Raw genomic sequence first — 18,102 nt, 5'->3', positions numbered from 1 at the left:
GCGACGGCGATTGGCTGACGGAGCAGAGCGAACGTAGTGTTGACGCTTTGCGGCTTCTTATTGGCTGAAGAGCTTGTCCGTCATAAACAAAGTGAGTTTGAAAGCCCGGAGCGGAGCGGCGGGTCCGGGGGGTCCCGGGCTGCACCACACGGCTCCGATGTGCTCCTCAGTTTCAATGTCCTCCACCTCAGTGTGTGGATGTAATGGGGCTGTAATGGGGCTGTAATGGGGCTGTAATGGGGCTGAAGGGAACAGCCATGGGGACAGCGCTGCCCTCATGCTCGTGCCATGGCCGAGTGGTTCTATCCCTGTGTCACTGCTGTGCTGGGTCATCCCAAAGAGGAAAGGGGAGAAAAGCCACCCTAAGCTTAGTGTTACACTAAGCACGGCCCTAAAATAAAGCAGAATTTGGTTTTAATGCGTGTCTTCTCGAAAACAAACATAGGGGATGTTCCTTCAGGCTCGGTTCCCACGTTTCGAGAAGACTTGGGAGAGAGGTTTAAAAATGGGATGTGGGAGATTGGAGGGAGAAAAGGAGGAATCCTCAGGGGAGGGTCATGCTGAGATCCCACAGAGAGAGGAAAGAGGGAAGGAAAACAGGACAGCAACTACAACAACAACAACCAGGATTGAAGCTGTTGGGGAGCCAAGCAGAGCCTTCCATCCCGCTGCTGTGTGAGCCATTGGGAGGCTGCCGCCGCTCGGCATTTTCTGCCTCAGCGGCCCAAAAGGAAACACCGCCACTAAAAGAACTGTTGCCTGTAAAAGGCAGCTGCTGCTTCACCTCTCCTCCACCCCTCCCTGCCTCCCTCCCACCCGCCGGGCTGGGGAACAGCTCAGCAGGAGGAGGAGTTGGACTGTACAGTGCCCAGGCAGTGGGACGGAAGTTTCCAGGCTGTGCCCGCACCTCGGCCCTACAACAGCTCTGGTGGATGGGGATATGGAGTTTTCCCCCCTCGCCGGCCGTTTCCCCGGCTCAGCAAGTAGCTGTCTGCTTAATCCCTGCCGAAGATCCTGCTGCTCAGGCGATTATTTCATCGCAGCAAGCTGCTCCTCGGAGGAAATTCTCATTATGCTCATTGGAGAAGCAGGGGAGGGGCGACTGTCACTCGGCAGCGCTGGAAAAACAGAGGGATGAGCCTGCAGCATCGCTGCGCTCCGGCACGAGACGTGTTTCTAGGTCAGGCTGTGGATGCGGGACATGAAGCTGGCAGAGATGACATCCTGGCTGTGTCATCTTCTGCCCCTGATGCCCATGGCACTGTGTCCCACGGGTACAAAAAGCATCACTGGGAGACAGTGGGGATGCTCCAGCCCAGACGGGGCCGACCTCTGTGTTCCCCTAGAGATCCCAGGTCTCCGCAGCGCCTTTAATTAAAGGATGGAAACACGGCTTTCGCCTTTCCCCAGGGGATTGCAAAAGGCCCAGGCGGGCCCTGCTCTCTCGCTTATGACCATCCCTGCTCTTACATGCATTACAACACCGGGCTGTGACTCACTGCCGTCTCCCAGCTCTGTGCTAACAGAGCCAGGGGAGTTTGCCGGGCTCTCTTGGCAGGAGGACATTTGGCTGCCCTGTGGGACACGGCACCATCCACTGATGTCCACCTCCAAGTGCAGCCCTGTGTCAGGACAGCCTGTAGGGAGGCTTATCCCCAGCAAACAGAGGATATAGGAAAGGGAGCGTGACCTCTCCAGGCCCCCTGAGCCCAGCAGGAATGACGTTATGGTCCCACAATGTCCAAGATACTCAGTGACTTCTCAATGGAGCCACCACCTTGGGTGGCCAAAAGACCACAATGTTGGTTGGCCAAGAGACCACAGACCTGGTTGACTAAGAGACCATGGCCTTGGATGGCCAAGAGGCTTCCTGCCTCCCCTAGATGGGTGCTGACAGCAGGGTAGCAAAACACACTGGTGCTGCTGCTTCTCTTGCTTTTTCCTGCAGGTAGTCTAGGGACGTGACCTGGGGGGACAAGAGACATTGTGCTGTCATAGCAGTGGCACTGTGCCCCAGGAGCTGGGGCTCAGAGCCCTGTCCTTCCCTGCCCGGCTGCGTGCCGGGCCCCCAGCTGGTTTTAGAGGCAGCAAAGCTGATTATTGCCTTTCCCTCCAGAGAAGGGTGAGCAGGACATCGGGGCAGCCTGCTCCAAAGTCAGGGGGATGAGACACACGCAGCAGGGTGCATGCAGGCTGGGTAAACTGGGAAGCAGTTGTTTTACTTTCTTTTTCGTTGTCATTTAATAAACATTCTGTTTTTCCGCCCTGTTTGAAGGTCGGCTGTGACTCTAAGCCTGAGTGAGCAGCACTATGGATTGAGCTGGGGGCATCACACCGAGATCACACACCCACTCAGGGCCTGGGCCGTGGGCCAGAGATGTGGTTTCACTCCTCGGGGCTGCTGCCCCAGTGCTTAAAGTGCTGCACATTAGAGATCTAAAGAGAGGAAGGCAGGAGGGAGGGGGTGAGGCCAGACCCTCCCTCTGTGCCTCTCCCAGCGCTTTGCAAACACGAGGTCTTTGCCATCTGCTTAGCAGGAAGGAGAACACCCTATGCGCTCACACGGAGCTGGATGTGCAGTGGGGTAAGGGATAGCAGCCAGCACACAGCCCCATGGCGTGCTGCCCTCCTTGTCCCTTCCTGTGGGCCACTGGGTGCTGGAGGACATCGTCCTATAGGGATGGCCACGTGTCAGCCACTGTGTGCACCTCTCATCCCTCCTCGCTGCATCTGTACACCTGGGAGAAGGCGCGCATACATACGCACGCACGCACGCACACGCTGGCAAAACCAACCCTGAATCTGGATCGTTATCTGAGAGAATTAATTACTGCCTCATGAATATTCAGATTAGAAACTCAGCTGAACCTGGCGGCGGTTTGGCGCTCGGGGCGGCCCCGGGAAGAAGAATTCCTCTGGAGAGATATAAATCACTGCTCCCCTCCATTGCTTTCCCGGCGGAGCGCTCCCTTCCTTGGAAAGGCAGAACCTAGATTTCCTTTTTTCTCCCTCTTTTCGTTTTCAATCCGCGCGGGGCCCCCGTAATTACAATGGGCTGCTCTAGGGCTTGTATTATTTATTGGGTAACAGGGACACACCTACCCAGCTCCAGCCTCCCCGCCTGTCGCAGCTTGCCATTCCTGCCCACCCCACCGCGCCGTGCCCGGCTGGCTGAGCTTGAGAACTGCAGGCAGCAAATGGGGGCCCACCAGGGGCCAAAAAGGACGTCGAGCAACCCACTCAGTGGCATCGTAGCAGGTCTGGGAGCCCTGTTTTGGCGTATTACTGCAAAGCACGTGTGTTTGTGAGCTGCGGCAGCAGGCAGTCTGTTTCCACAAAGTTTGGACGTGAAATCTTTGGACCCAGTTCACTTGTGGGGAAGTTGAGGTGTGGAGCAGGGATGCAACTTGCCCAGGGCTACCACGAGAGAGTGGAAGAAGAGCCCTCGGCTACACGCTGTGGATGGCACCAGCCCCATGTTCTCCTCCCTGCCAGCACTGCATCCCCCTGCCCAGCCCTGCTGCCCCCACACCAGGGCTGGTGCACTCAAATGAAGACCACATGACTGGAAGGAATTAAATAATTGATGGCCCAGAAGCCTCCAGCAGCTTACAAATCTCTAGGGGCTGCAAAGCAGAGCCCTAGAGCAGCCCCATCTTTCTGGTACGATGCCAGCCTGCCTGGTTCCTGCCTGCCTGCTGGGGCTCTGGGGGACAGCACCTCACTCTGAGCTCACCCCATGCACCGCTGCTGGGGCCAGGCTGAGCCCCTGCACCTGCCCAGGCTTGGCAGGGTGGTCACACCCTTTTCAAAGAGCAGGACGAGCAGGAAGGAAGGAAAACGCAGACAAAATCGAGCGCTCAGTTTTTTCTCTACAAGAGTGTCGGGCTACAAGAAAGCAGCGACCTCCAAGTGAGCAAGTGACAGCTCTCCTATCACAGCCAAATGGCCTCCTTGCATGGGGAACAGCTTGAAAATCTGCAATAAAAGACAAGCAGACAAATGCCTTTTTGTCCATGGGCACGGCGGGGCCTGGCCAGCGGCAGGAGGAGGTGTTCCTGGCCAGAGCTCGACGTGGAGCTGCGGTGTGAAGCATCTCCCCATGTTGGACATCTTTGTTGATATCGAATCTGCTAATCAAAGTGGTGCATGACCGAAGTGAACGTTTAATTTGATTTACGCTAACCAGGGGGCTGTTGGCGTTTTGTCCAATGGAAAATGATTGCAGCTCTCTCTTTCTTTTGAACAGATTTTTCATGAGAAGTTGTGGTTGTGCTGGGTTGTGCCCCCCCCCCCCTCACACACACATACCCCCCCTTGGGATTTATTCCCGTCCTTTAGATGATACTGTTGTGATCTATTTTAATAACAATTTTTCATTTTGCCAGCTCAGGAATCTAATGAATGAGCCGTTTGAATAAGCGTTTGGACAAATATTAAGGAAGAAAGAAGAGAGAAGCAGAGTCCATTTCAAATCCTCTCAACTAAGTCCCCCCTCCACCAGCTTCAATAATTTAGAGAATAGTTTCTTCCTTTTCTTTCCCCCTTTTTTCCCCCTTTCCCCAGCATAGCGGATGAAAGTGTTTGAAGCTGTCAAGAAATGCATTTCCAGTGATTGATGTCACCGACAAATAAATTGGCAGATTTTTCACGCTGGGTCAACGTGGAGCGATAAGCACGATGCCATACCTTTAGGAGCCGTATTTGTTGGTAAACAGATGGGAAGCAGCCCGTCGTGTCCGTAGTCAATAACATACAGCGAAAAATGCATTCATGGGACGGCTCTCGCAGCAATAAATCACATCTTGCTGGCGGAGCCCGGATCATCCGGTGTGCAGACACTGTTGTGGGCAAAGCGCACGATGTGGAGTATCACAATGAATAATTTAGAGAGCATCCTTGTACATCTCTCTCAAGCCGTCCATTGAGTCATTTCTGCTGCTCCCATTTCGAGTGGCCAGAGGAATCCTTCCTATTTTCCATGCCAAATATAGCAGTTTTTCCAGAATTGCTAAGAACACACAAGCCAGGAAGTTTCCCTTCTCTGGATGAGTCACTGGAAGTTCAGGCTGCGATTGCACGATTGCTTCAAGCTGATCAAAATCTACGTTGCTGCCAAGAGGAGCTGTGCAGCCAGCAGCCTCGCAGCCTCTTCGTGCAGCAGGGGTCAGGGAAAAGAAGCCCTGCCCTTTTTTTCTTTCCCTTTTATTTTTTGCTGGTTGTGGGGTTATTTTGGCCCCAAATTGGCTGTCTCATCTTGGGGCTGCTTGGAATCGAGAGGAGATGTGCTTTATTAGGATGTCCCTTATACCTGCAGGACCAACCTACCCTTTTGGGACCAGACTGCTTCCTTCTTCCTTTTCCCACTTCCAAGGCTGTTCTGGGAATGAGAAGGATTTCCTGGACAGTGTCGGGGTGGTTGTCCCCTATGCTGGTGACACAGCTGACCCCAGGGTGTGCAATGCAGCAGTCTGGTATCTCGGGTTGGAAGTGGGCACTGTCAGGCAGGAACAGCTCCATCACTGGCTGCTGGCTGTCCTCAGGGAAAGTTCCTCCTTCCAAGGGCTCTGCTTCCCACTCTCCAGCATTTTCCATCTGCCAGGCACGGAGTCTCCATGCAGGATGTGCCACGCTCCCCATCCCCAGGTCCCCTGGTGGCCCCACTGTGGAGACATCTCCCTGGCAGGTATTGGGATGCTTATGGTTATCAGGATTCAGTGTGAAGGGGGTACACAGTGAGCCCCCTCGGGAGGAGGGTACAGGGAGCAGCACCGCACTGCAGAAATGAACAGGAAGGGGCTTCCCCTCCCCAGCATCCCTCAGCCCATAAATCAGTGGCCAGGCAGCGGAAATGAAGCCGCGAGGCCCCGCAGATCCGCTCCTTATTGCCATGCTGTGAGGACGGACAGGATCAGGAAGAACAAATGGCCCTGTGGGGATGGGGACACCATCCTTGTCCCTCAGCAGAGTCATGCGGGTTGTGCCTGTAATGCGAAGTTGGGTGCAGGAATTCCTTTTGGCTGCCGCTGAACCCCACCTCCAGGCAATGACTTCTTGTTTCCATAGTAGCTAATGGAGCAGGGATGGAAGGGTGAAGCACACGGGTGTGCAAAAGAGGGATGAGTGAGTAACACCGTGGCTACCAGCACAGGGCACAGGCAACTTCCTGCATCCTCCTTCGCCTGGCACAGTGAAAGTGAAAAGTGTGCAAGGGACGAGGTTTGCAGGGGGTGCAGCGTTTGGGACCCCATTCTTCAGAGCACCCTCTTGCTTGCTAGGCTTTGGGGTGGTGGTGAGTGCCTGTCTCAGGGCTGAAGCCCCACATCCCAGCTGCTCTCACGGCGTTTTCCTTCTAGGCACACATTTCCCAGCTCGCTTGGTGGCGCAGCTCTCGCCATGTCCGGCTCTTTGTGTTGTTTTGCTGTTAAGTAAATCACTGGCAGCTCCCCAGAGCGCCGGGTAATGGCAGGATAATTCCCAGCAAGGCCTTGATAATTCACTTGAAGGAAAGCAGAGCAGAGGAAAACAGCTCTATTAGCCATTATCCCGACTCTCAAAGGCCTCCTCGCCTGCAGAAGTGTGGGTGAGGCCAGGTCCCAGCCTCCTGCCAGCCTCCAGCAATGGGTAGAAGGTGGGCGAGAGCCTCCACATGTGCTAGTACTCACACACGCATGCACGCTTGCACCCATATGCAGAGATACGCATGCACATGGGCACGCTCATGCCTGTGTATGTAGATGTAAGCATTCAGGTGCTCCTTGTTTGTCGGTTTTAGAGCAAACTCCTGGCTTCATTTGGAACAACAAAGGCTGCCAGGCCAGACTAGTAGTAAAAGTAGTAAACTTGAAGGGGGAGACAGTCCTCAGACAATAGCCAGGCTGTTTCCGCTGCAGCAATAGCTATTGTCTGATGAAGGCTTTCCCTCTGCTCGCATTACGCACATGCACATTTGGTGCTGATTATTGCGTGGGGCTGCAGCACTGAATGTGGGGGCAGTGCTGCTCCCCAGCACCCGATGGTGCACGCATACCACCAATAATGCACGCACACCCACACCATGTGGTTGTTCTCTCACGTGCTCCCAGAATGGTGAGCCCAAGCAAGAGATCCGTGCTTTGGTAATCACCACTTGCATGGCCTTGCAGAAACGTTCCTCACTCCTATTGTAAGAAGTGAGCCTGGAAGCAGAGGGTTGGAGCAGCCTTTTGCTCCTGGGGAAGCCGATCCTATCCCTTTCATGGAATCACTGGATAACCCAAGTTGGAAGGGATCCATAAGGATCATTGAGTCCAACCCCTGGTGTTGTGCTGAGTAGGCCCTTGGACACAGAGGGCCTCTCCTCCACCCCAGGTGAACATTTTTGTTGCCCTCAAATATTCTATGTCAAAGGTGAAGTTAACAGCCCTCTCCTGGGCTTTCAGGCTCTAATGCTGTCTCACACTTTCACAACACAGAGTGCCCGAAGACAAGGAGAACTTGACCTCACCTCAGTGAAGAGATGAGAGCCCATTCTTCTGGAAGCCAAAGGCTTGCTTTGATTCAAAGACACAAAGTTCACCTCCATAAGAGCCCCAAGGGCAAAGCACAACCCATGCAGTGCAAGCCTCCAGCCCTGAGATGATGACATGGAAGTGCAGGACAGGTTTGACGTATTTGGTGTGAGTTGCAGGAGATAAATGTGTGCACACCACTGTGTCCTCAGGGCAAAACTCCCCGTGTCCAGGTCACTGTGGGGCAGCCAGAAATGGTGGTGAGAAGAAGGGAGACAGCAGAGTTTCCCAAGCTGAGATCCCCAAGGAACACCATGTCCTGATTACCTTAGTCTTTGCGTTGGTGGCTCCCAGGGTCCCTGCTGATGCAGGGTTGGATTAGCCACATCTTGGCTCTCTGCCCTTGGCTGTTTCATGTTGTGTTTTAAGGGATTCCTGTGAAGCTAGAGGGGCTGCATGAGGTCTCTCTCTGTGATGTCACAGAGACCTCACCCCCAGGTCTGGACAAAGCATCTGGGGAGGTCACCAAAGGCCAAATGTGCACCCTCCCTCTTACAGAAAGAAAGTAAGCTAGAGGTAAATCCATACAGTCTCAGCAGTCTCTGGTTAGCTGGTTAGTTCCGATGGTTAAATGTGCTCCTTGATGAGGAAGCAGGATCGTTTCTACTGTGGACTTATCTGGCTTTGAAATTTAGCCATTGGTTTGTCGCTTATATTAAAGCAGTTAGCATTGAAATGGAAGCAATTAGGCTCCAGAGAGACCTAGTTAAGGGCTTTGTCAGTGTAAGGAAAAGAGTCACGGGATCTGGGATGAAGATTTTGTTAATGGAGCAGTAAAACAATAAATCTCTCGATCTGTAGAGGTGCTAAGATTAAATTGGGTGTAGACAGAGCAATAAGGGTACTTTAGCATCAGCTATCCTCCAAAGACATTATCGAAATCCAGCTGCATTAACTGCAACTTCTTGAAGATACTTGTGAGATCAAGCACCGATAATGACGCGTTAAGTGGCCCCAAAGCCTCGACTAATGCAGAGCTGATAGGAGCGGATGGCAGCCGGCATAGGAAGGTATCCCAGGTAAGTGCTGCTGGGATAGTGGGTTGGATGTGTACGCTGGGATTGCTGGAGGGGATTGAAGGGCGTGTCTGAGGGTTTTGTTTCCCAGGGTAAGGTCTCCGACACCTGTGATGCATCTTCCTCCTGCCAAGCCAGAGAGATTGGGAACGCGATGAGAGAGGGATGGAGGTTTTACTTTGTTTGAACGCGTCCTTCGTGTCGGCAGCAGGCTACGGGGTTTGTAGATGGTTGGTTTCTCCTCTGTGAATGTTCTGTGTTACCTTCAACAACTGAAATTAGCTCTCTTGCAGCCTTAGGAAAACACTCATACACCTCTTAATTTCAGTGTCATTAAGATAACCAGGGTGGGCATGTGCACGCTTGTTCTCTCCCATGTGCTTCTTTGCGGTGGTCCTTTTGTGCAGCTTCTCCCATCTAACATCACCAGTAAGAACAAACCAAAACACAGCATAGAAAAATGAGCAGAGCTTCTGCATCAGCCAAATCATAATAGGAACAGAAATACACCAACCACCTCTTGTTCTCTATTTAAATATCCCGATGTTGCAGGCTCCAGACCCTGCTCTACTCACATTAATGGAGTCCGCAATGTGCTCCTTGTGTTTGACATACTGATATGTTTGGTTTAATGGGTTGAGTTCAATGGAGGAGCAGGACTGTGCTGCCCTTATCTCACACCCAACTTTCTGCCTTATCAGTGGTGAGGATTCAGGAGCACTTCCTTTCCAGGGAAGCCTGTGGGAAGGACTCTGGCTTGTCAACAGAGATCAACTGCTCCTGAGGCCCATTTGTATCTGCCTCCTGTAGGAAACATCTCATTGTGGGACACAGCAGTTTTCATATAGCAGAGACATCAGCCAAGAAGTTCTCTAGAGCAATGTTTGTGGTCACGCTGTGACTTCGCTGGCCAAACTCAGGATCGTTTTTGTGTACCAAGCCTTGTTGACACAAAAAAAGTACAATTCATTATGTATATTTTTGCCTGTTAGCTCTGTGTTGGTTGGAGCTCAGATTCTCTTTGCCTATTTTGCATGGTGCCAGGTTAACAGGTCTGAATTATCCAGTGATCTCATTTGCCTTGGTTAGAAATTCTGGCAAAACATTAGCATTTCTCTGATCTTCTTGCAAATAAAGATCAGGGAGGCAGGCCACCTCTGCCAGCTCTCCAGGCTTGTGAGTTTACTCTTGTGTGTGCTCTAATATCCTTCCAAGATTCCAGTGGTCTGGCTGATATCTCATCTGATACGAGTGTATCCCCATAGTTCTGCTCTCCAAATGGAATTACTTACCGAGCACAACAACTTTTACACATTGCTGTTAGTTTTGTCATCCCCGTGGCACCGGGAAGTGGCTGCACCAATGCTGCCATTCCTTTTGTTCTCCATCTCCATCAGCCCTTCATTTTCTTTGTTCTTTTTCAGCTTCTTTCATCGATCCCTTAAGTTTCTGATGGTATTGACCGACTTTTGGCGTCCTTCCTCCCCTCCCGTTGTGAGGTGCAGCTCTTTGGTTTCCAGTTTGCCACCGAATCAGAATGGGCTCGACGCCAAACCAGTTTCCTCTGCACTCGCACTGTGACCTGCCAGCTCTCAAAAACTCTTTCTAAGGAGCTCACAGTATTTTCTCACATTTGTTTTTCTTTCTAAATTATTCGTCCCAGCCATTTTCTCTCAGCTTTGGAGAATTAACCCTACGAAGTATCAGATATACAGAGTACATGACTGAGCTCCAACTGTCCCTTTTTTAGCCCGGAACAGATGGAATCGGGTCACACCAAATAGTCCCTAGGCAACAACAAACTTCCAGCCTGGTGACTAATCCACCCATATCCACCTCAGCGAGGGCCAAGCTCACGTTATTGTGTGTGCCGTGTTGTGTTTAGGTTTTCTTTTCATGTCGAGTCATTACCTAGAGTTTTGGCAGCCTTCTATCTTTGCTTTTCCACTGTTGGATGTGTAAAATCTTCAGGATGGTCTTTGCTTATGTGAAGCTCCTCGGAACAACTCAGCTTTATCCCCGTTCCCTCAATGGTAGACCAACAATTAGGGAATAATTGAGCGCTGCTGTTCCTCAGCCCTGGTGCATGGCAGCTGCTGTTAGCACCTCGCTCCATGTGCGCTCCAGATCCCTCGTGGTTATCGATAGGTCTGATCCCAGGAAGTGCCCCATTCCTAAAGCTCTCCTCCCACGCAGCTCTCATGCGTGCTGTCCCCACACAGAATGCAGCCCTGGCATGGTATTCCCTCCCTTTTATGGCTGGTGACATCCAGTTTGTCCCCATCACGGCAGGTAGAGGGTACCATGCTGAGACACCCAAACCTCTCGCTACAGGCTGGAATTAATCTGGCAATGAGCTTTGGGGATTTCCCAGCATTGACACACACTGTAATTGTTAGAGCAGCTGAATTACAGCCCTGCTTCTCCTTCTGCACGAGCACTGGCCTCTGTCTCTGGTGTGGAAGGAGGAAGTTGACATCCAGATCCTTAGAAACACAGATCTCCTAAACCCACCTCCTTGGTGTATCCTGGCTTCCCACCTCCTCAGTGCATCCTTCTTGTTCAGTTGCAGGCAGTTATTTCTATGGTCTATTTCTTGGTCCTTCACTTGTGCAATGAAAACAGGACACCCGGAAGCCTGGTGGAACAGCTACTCCTGAGTAGGAGCAACTGGCCTTTTTAGGGGCAAAAATTGCACAGAAAATCACATTGACTTTGAATGCAGAGGGAGGTCCGGTAGGACACAGCATAACATGGAAACCAGACGGCGTGAGAGTGGAGGAACAGCAGAACGGGGCAGCCCAGGGGTTCACCTCCACCACTGTCCCATCTCCGGTGGCAGACAGCCCGCTCCCATCACCTCCCCCTGTTCTCTCCGTGCCCGGGCAGGACACGCAGCCCTCCCAGCCCGCAGCATCCCCGCTGCCCTCCCGTTATCCCGGCGGCGGTGCTGCCCGCAGGGACCGGGGCCGGAGCCGCGTTAGAAGCGTGGAGCCGGGCGCCCTCTGGCGCGGGCAGCGGGCACGGAGCGGGCCGGGAGCGGAGGGGGGGCGGCCCCGGGCATCCCCCTTTCTCCTGTCGGAGTTCGAGCCCCCATCTCTCTCCCCTCTCCTCTCCCTGCCGCTTTCAGCCGGGGATGCTGGAGGAGCTCCCCCTGCTCTTGGGGCTGCTCAGTGCCACCCAGCGGGGCCGGGCCCCCAGGGGAAGGAGGAGCAGCGTGGTTGTGTTCTCTGTTTTTTCCTCAAAGTGTTTTTTCATGCTTCCAAAGAGAGATGCTCGGCTGCGGGTGCGGCATGTTGGGGCTGGTGAGCTTGGCTGCTGCCGGTGCATCCAAGTGCTTTTGTCTCGTGTGGCTGCCTGGCACCCTGAGCCCTCTGTGCCCACCCACCCTGGGGGGTTCTGCTCTCTGGGCCGTGTGGAGGGACCCTCTGGGCAGCCCCACACCACTTTGTCTCATCCCATCAGTGAGCTGGGACTTCACCATCTGTGTGTCCCCTGTGTGTCCCCAGCCATGAAGCTGGACATGTCCATGGGTCTGCATTCAGGCCCCAAGCTGCAAAAGAAATGTCCCCTCTGGCAGCTCCCACATCCCCCCAAGCCTGACACAGCCGTAGGCAGATTTTGGTGCTGTCTGAAGCAAGCCCAGCCTGCTTGTCGTGCTGAGGGAGCTGAGCCCGTTTGGGAACCAGTTTTGGGAGGAAACGTCTGTGATCCTTGGCGCGAAGCAGGCCCACGCAGTGCCGTGCGGGGACACAAGGGCCCCCCAGGTAGGGCAGGGGATGATCACGGTGATGGCACTGTGGGATGCAGGAGGGATGTTCCATGCCGTGCACTGGGTGCATCACAGGGTCACAATGTCCTCTCCGTTCTCCCATCTCCCCAAGTGATGCTCAGTGCCTCCACACTGCCCTGCCTTCTCACCCCTCCCCGAGCTGCAAACTCAGAGGTCTTTGTGTGCCTTTAAGAGGCGGCAGTGCTGTGCCTCTGCCAGCTGCTCCCCAGCCATGCACGCTTCCCTACAATGCCCTTTTCATGTGCAGCGCCCGTCTGGGCAGTGAAATGCCCCTTCATCACTGCTCCTTGCCTGTGCCAGCTGTGCCCCTCGCAGCACGGGTGCTCTCTCAGCATGGCACAACCTCTTTGCCAGCTCCAGCTCCAGGGGCACGCGGAGCTCCAGGCGTCACATCCGAGCATCCCAAGGGATGCAGGGATCCGCAGTGCCCTGGTGTCTTTTTACCCTGCTCCGGGTCACTCGGCAATGCTGCAGTCATCAATCCCAGCCACCTGCCCCCGAGGGCCTGCACAGCCACTGCCTCGTTAGGTTTAGCTAATAAAGCAAAAAATCCCGCAGCGCTGAGCCTGGGTGGTGAGGCACCATATTGCGCCGGGGAGGAGCTGCAGGCAGGCTGTGAGCAGGGAGCCCACCGCCATACGGAGCCAACAGGGTCTCTGCAGGAACCACGGCCGTGGTGTCTGCAGGAGGAGGTCAGTGTCCCAGGAAGGGAACTGGGGAAGGGGTGTAGCTCTGTACTGGAAGGGGATCTTGCAGGGAAGCTTGTGGGGTGGTAGGGGGGTTGTGAGCCCCCCAGCACTATGGGGCTGCTGCTGCATCAGAGCAGGATATGTCCTAAGCATGACTGTCCTAGCTGCTCTCTTTGCCCCATTTTGTACCTCTCCGAACTCCAAATTCCAGCCTGATATGCCCCAGCCCAGCCATTCTCCCAAACCCTGGCTCCTCTGCAGTGTGGTGGCATTGTACTGAGTGCTGCTATGAAGAGTTGTCCCCTGGGTCACTCAGCTTCTCCCTGAACCCAGGAGTGATGCAGTGGTGGGCACCAGATCTCATGGATGAGCTGCTGTCACCTCTTCTTGCCACTCAACGGTCAAGGACTCAGCTGAGCTCCATAACAGGATTTCCCCCATTTTGAGCTGTTCCTTATGCACTGAATTACACAGCTGTCCTCATTGTGGGCCACTGCCTTCCTCTTTGTCCACTTTCCTTCCCTTGGGAAAGCCTGCTGGGGCTGATGCTTCTTGGCGCTGTGTCTGATTGGGATGCAGATCATCCCAAACTTGTGGCCCTTTCTGCTTCCTTGTGTCCACAAACGCCTGTGGGGTGGGTGCAAGTGGTTCTGACACACATCACACATTCTCCTTCTGCAAGGAGCTGCAGCAGAAGTGTGCCACATTGGCATCCTGTCTTCTCCCCGTTTGAGAGCCGGATCTCTCAAGCTCTTTCAGGAGTGTTTCCCAAGGATAAGTGAGTGTTCAACACTTTCTCCAAAGCTGCAGCCCAGGTTGGACATGAATAATGGATCGGACTCCTCTGATTGATGCACCTGGCTGCAGCCCCCTGCCAGCTGCCTCCAGCTCCTTGCTGTGCATGGGCCTGCTGCCATCTGGCACTTGGTTGCTGGTGGCATGGTGTGAACATGTTTGGGATGAGTCTAGTGGAGTTGGAGGTGCAAAAGGCCACGTCCAAGCAAAGGATCAGCTCTGTGGATCCTTCTAGTAGGAAATTTGGCACGTCTGGGATCTCCCCTCCATGGCAGCAAGACCCACTGGCACCACTTGGAAGAGGACATGGACCTAGGGATAGCAACCAGCTCCATCAGCAGGTGGGAAAGGCAGGATCAGCCTGAGGAGCTGCATGTCCTCAAGGATGGGCAAACAGTCCCTTGCCAGGCTGTTGGATGCTTTCTGTCCCATGTCACCATGGATGCTGTTGCCAGGCATAGCTCCCAAGCAAGGGGGAGCTGGGCACCAACCTCCTGAAAAGCCTTCTGAGAGGACGTTGTAGGAGCCTAATGGGATTTGAGGCTAAGGGAGATGAGCAGGAGCTGAGACAACCTTGAGTGAAGGGGGATCAGCAGGAGCAGCGCGGATAAGCACAGCCTCTGGCAGCGGTGTGTGTCTGTGCACACGCGCAGCCGCTCGCCTGGGGCTTGCAAGTCCAGGCTGATTTATCCTGCCTCCAGGACTGAGGCCAAATTATGTCCTGGCTGGAGCTTCTTGGCCAGGCACAGAAATAGCTCTGGTTTTGGCTTCGTCTTGAGTCTTCAGAACCAAGAAAGCCCCCTAATAACTCCAGCTTCCAGCAAGATGCAGATACTGGCCTCTAGTCCCATTGCATTTCCAGGTGGATTTGGGCAAGGGTCACCTCTGTCACCCACTCAGTTGCCCCTCCACGATCTGGAAGGACCCCAGCTCCATAACCTGGCTCACAGTGTCTCAAGATCACAGCTCCCAACAAGGCCAAGCCCTGAGCTCCTGGAGGCACCAGAGATCAGCTCCAGGGCAATGGATTGGCAGTGAGAAGAGGCAGTGGTTACTTGGACCTGTTTCCCTCCTGGACTGGGAGGTAGAGGTGACTCCTGCTGCAGGAGCGACCAATGACCAATGTCCCTCTGGCTGGAGGTGATGCTGAACTGATTCAGACCCACTGATTCAGACCGAGTAGTGCAGGAGCACACTGTTCAACTCACCTCTTCCTGAGGAGTTAACCCACTGCCTGCATTTCCCAGTTAATTCTGCTCGGCTCTGTGTTTCTGAGAGCCTTGGCTCCCTCCTGCTCTCCCCAGGGCCCCCGGTTTCCTAAGTGCTCAAAGCAGCGAGACCAGGAAACCAGGGCACTCCTCAGCTCACCTAATTGTTGGTTCCTTTCACTGTCCCTCAGCACCTCATTAAATAGAGCACGAGGAGAGACTAGGAGAAGGTGTGCATGTAACAGAGCTGCATGGTGTGGACTGCATCCTGACCAGTTCTTGTTCCTGCTCTTGGCTGGTTGAGGATTAGCACTCAGCTGCTGAAGCCACTCCATGGATGGTGCCCATCCCATTGCACAAGAGCAATGAAAGCAAGAGCCGGGCATCAGCAGCACGCAGTCATTGGGTTCTGGGTGCTCCTGCACAGCTAGTGCTATCACATGAATTGTTCATGATAAATGGCCCCTCAATATCCCCAGCATGATGTTGCTACACTTTATGCTGGAAGAAACAGCGAGGTCCTGCTTGGGGTCTTCCTGGCTCAGCATCACCTTCCTGCAGCCAGCCTGGCCCCACGGTTCTGCAAAGATCCCACAGGCTGCAAAACCTTCCCAGATCCTATTTAATGAGCAGGGGGCTTCGCACGAAAGCTGGAACAAGTGCTAGCAGGAGCTTTTGCTTGGCTTGCATGCTCCAACCAGCCCCAGCCAAACTTTGCTGCTCTGTATTTGTGTTTGTTTCCTCACTGTTGCCTGGGCTTTGGTGGAAGATTTCTCTCTTCGGGAGAGAAAAGGCATCTGGGTTTGGTGGCATTGATCTCCTCCAGCCCACACAGACAAGGACAAGCTCAGGGCTGAGCAGTGACTCCCATCATCCCATGAAGGTGTCAGCAATGAAGCGAGCCCCTCCTTAGATGGAGCATCCCAAAGCAGATTCCCAAGCAGAGCTCAGATCCCTTTGGATCCCAGCATCCTGCTGGCCTCACCCCACTGGTCCCAATGGCCACAGCCAACAGGGAGACTTTTGGACAAGCTTCTAAACAAAACTGGTTTCACACCAGTGCACTGCAGCAGGGTTGTACTGTTTCATACACAGGGCAATCTCATCACAGAGTGAGTTTCAATAAGTCTTGGGAATGCTGAAGTGCTGTCTGTCGGGGAGCCCCGAGCACTGCCACCCCAATAACAAGGGCAGTCTCTACCAACCCGCCCTGCCAACTTGTGGAATGCCACCAGCCAATAAAACCCAGTGTCAGCACTGCCATTGCAGATGTTCAAAGCAAAGGGTCTGCTCCTCCAGCACCCTAGAAAGCATGTGCTTCACTCACACACCCCAGAATGCAAGACATCATCAGGTTGGGAATGCTTCATGCTCAAGCTGGAGATGTTTTCATATAGCACCCAAGCTGCAGCACAGCGGGGCAGGATCCTTTCCATGTTACAGTGTATTTTGCAAGGTTTTAGACACCAAACAAAAACTCATCCACTTTTCCATCCTTGTTCATCACCTCTGCACCTGCACAGCCTGAGGTCCAGAGGGTGAGAACTGCCCCATCCTCACTGCTGGGACAAACACCCCAAACTTCTTTGGTGCTTCTCCAGGAGAGCTGAAGCTGGATCTGCCCCGGCTCTCTCCGTGCAACATCTTTGTGCCTCAGTTTCCCTTTCATGTGGGGTCAAAGAAAGTTTCCCTTTTTATGCTGGGTCAAGCACATCGCTCAGGGCTCACAAAGCCAAAACAGGCTTTGGCCACCAAAAAGGCACTGAACAAGGCAGGGCACGAGCGTCTCGAAGCAGATCCGACCCCGCATTTCCTTCAGCGGACACCTCAGCGTCGAATATGCTCCGAGACACCCCCAGCTCTCCCACAGCCCCGGGGTCGGACGTACAGTTTGCCGTCGGAATCGGGGCTGGGAGCGGGCAGCCGGGACCAAAAGGGCCGCGTTCTTCGGTACAAGCGTACCCCCTGCCGACCAGAGGGGAAAGCACAGCTGCATGGACACCCCCTCCAATAAAGAAATAAATAAAAACAGGGCGGTGAGCGGAGCACAGCGGCGGCCGGTGGCTGGGGAGGGGCGGGGGGGAGGCACGGGGCTGAAAGCACGACGCTGCAGCATCCCGGCTGGGGTTTGCTCTCTGCCTGGGGCCGGTTTGCACTTTTCTCCTTCGCTGTTGGCTTTTTTTTTTAACATATATTCTCCCCCCCCCCATCCCATCCTTCACCCACACCCCTTTCTCGCCGAGGGGGGGGCCCAGCCGGCAGCGCTGCCCTGGCCCAACCAATCAGGGCCCGGTGGGGTTGGGGGAAATCGGGCCGTGGGCTTTAAAAGCGGAGCCCTTTGTGCACCGCAGCCCGGCGGCAGCGGCGGGGTCGGGGTGCGTTTATCCCCGCAGCCAGGGGGGTGGGCAGCGGCCTCGGGGCGGCTGCGAGGGACCCCGGCTGTCTGCGGGCAGGTATTTGTCTTCCCCTTATACCCGAATAAACACGCGGCAGCTCGGCTCGCCCTGCTTGCTGTTCTGCCGGGGTCTGTTGTTTTCTCTTTTAATTGTTACTTTGTCTATGGTTGTTTTGTTTTGTTTTTTTTTTTCTTTTAACCGCCTGGTTTCCTTCCTCCTTTGCACCTGGTGGTTTGTTACGGCAGGGTCTGTTGGGCTGGTTGGGGGTGTTGTGTTGTATTGGGGGTGCTGCCTGCTGGCGGAGGTTGCGAGCGGGGCAAGGCTGCCCTTGTCGTTGTAGGGTCGCTAGGGGGCTCAGCGCCGCGTGAGGCTGTTGAGAACCTCCAGGTTTTGCTTGTAGAGCTTGGGCTGGGGGGGGCACTGGTGAGATGTGTCCTGGTATAAAGCAAGGGGTGGGGGGCTGCCTCGATTTCCCCACTTGGAAGCAAGCGGCTCTGTAATTCTCACCCCTCTCAGATCTGGGGTGACTTCAAGTCGATCAGGGTGTCCCTGCGGCTCCTTGTCGCTGGGCATTGCCACTATCAGTGGCCCTGGGTGGTGATCACAGCGCTGCTCAGACCCCAGCCAGCCCCATGGCAATGGGACCTGCTGCATT

General features: G+C 54.2%; 1 long non-coding RNA gene across 1 annotated transcript; it reads right to left on the bottom strand.

Annotated features, from left to right (window-relative positions):
- Window positions 1–3,852: 3,852 nt before the first annotated feature.
- On the bottom strand, window positions 3,853–8,065 carry LOC107318296. The gene is made up of 3 exons (XR_004308408.1): window positions 7,818–8,065; window positions 4,690–5,679; window positions 3,853–4,130 (listed from the first exon to the last, which is right to left on the bottom strand). It is a non-coding gene; the product is annotated as an uncharacterized LOC107318296 (long non-coding RNA).
- Between the last annotated feature and the right edge of the window lie 10,037 nt (window positions 8,066–18,102).

The sequence above is a fragment of the Coturnix japonica genome, chromosome 9 (genome assembly GCF_001577835.2).
Source record: "Coturnix japonica isolate 7356 chromosome 9, Coturnix japonica 2.1, whole genome shotgun sequence".
Classification (NCBI taxonomy): domain Eukaryota; kingdom Metazoa; phylum Chordata; class Aves; order Galliformes; family Phasianidae; genus Coturnix; species Coturnix japonica.
This window is presented reverse-complemented; position numbering and strand designations above follow the sequence as displayed.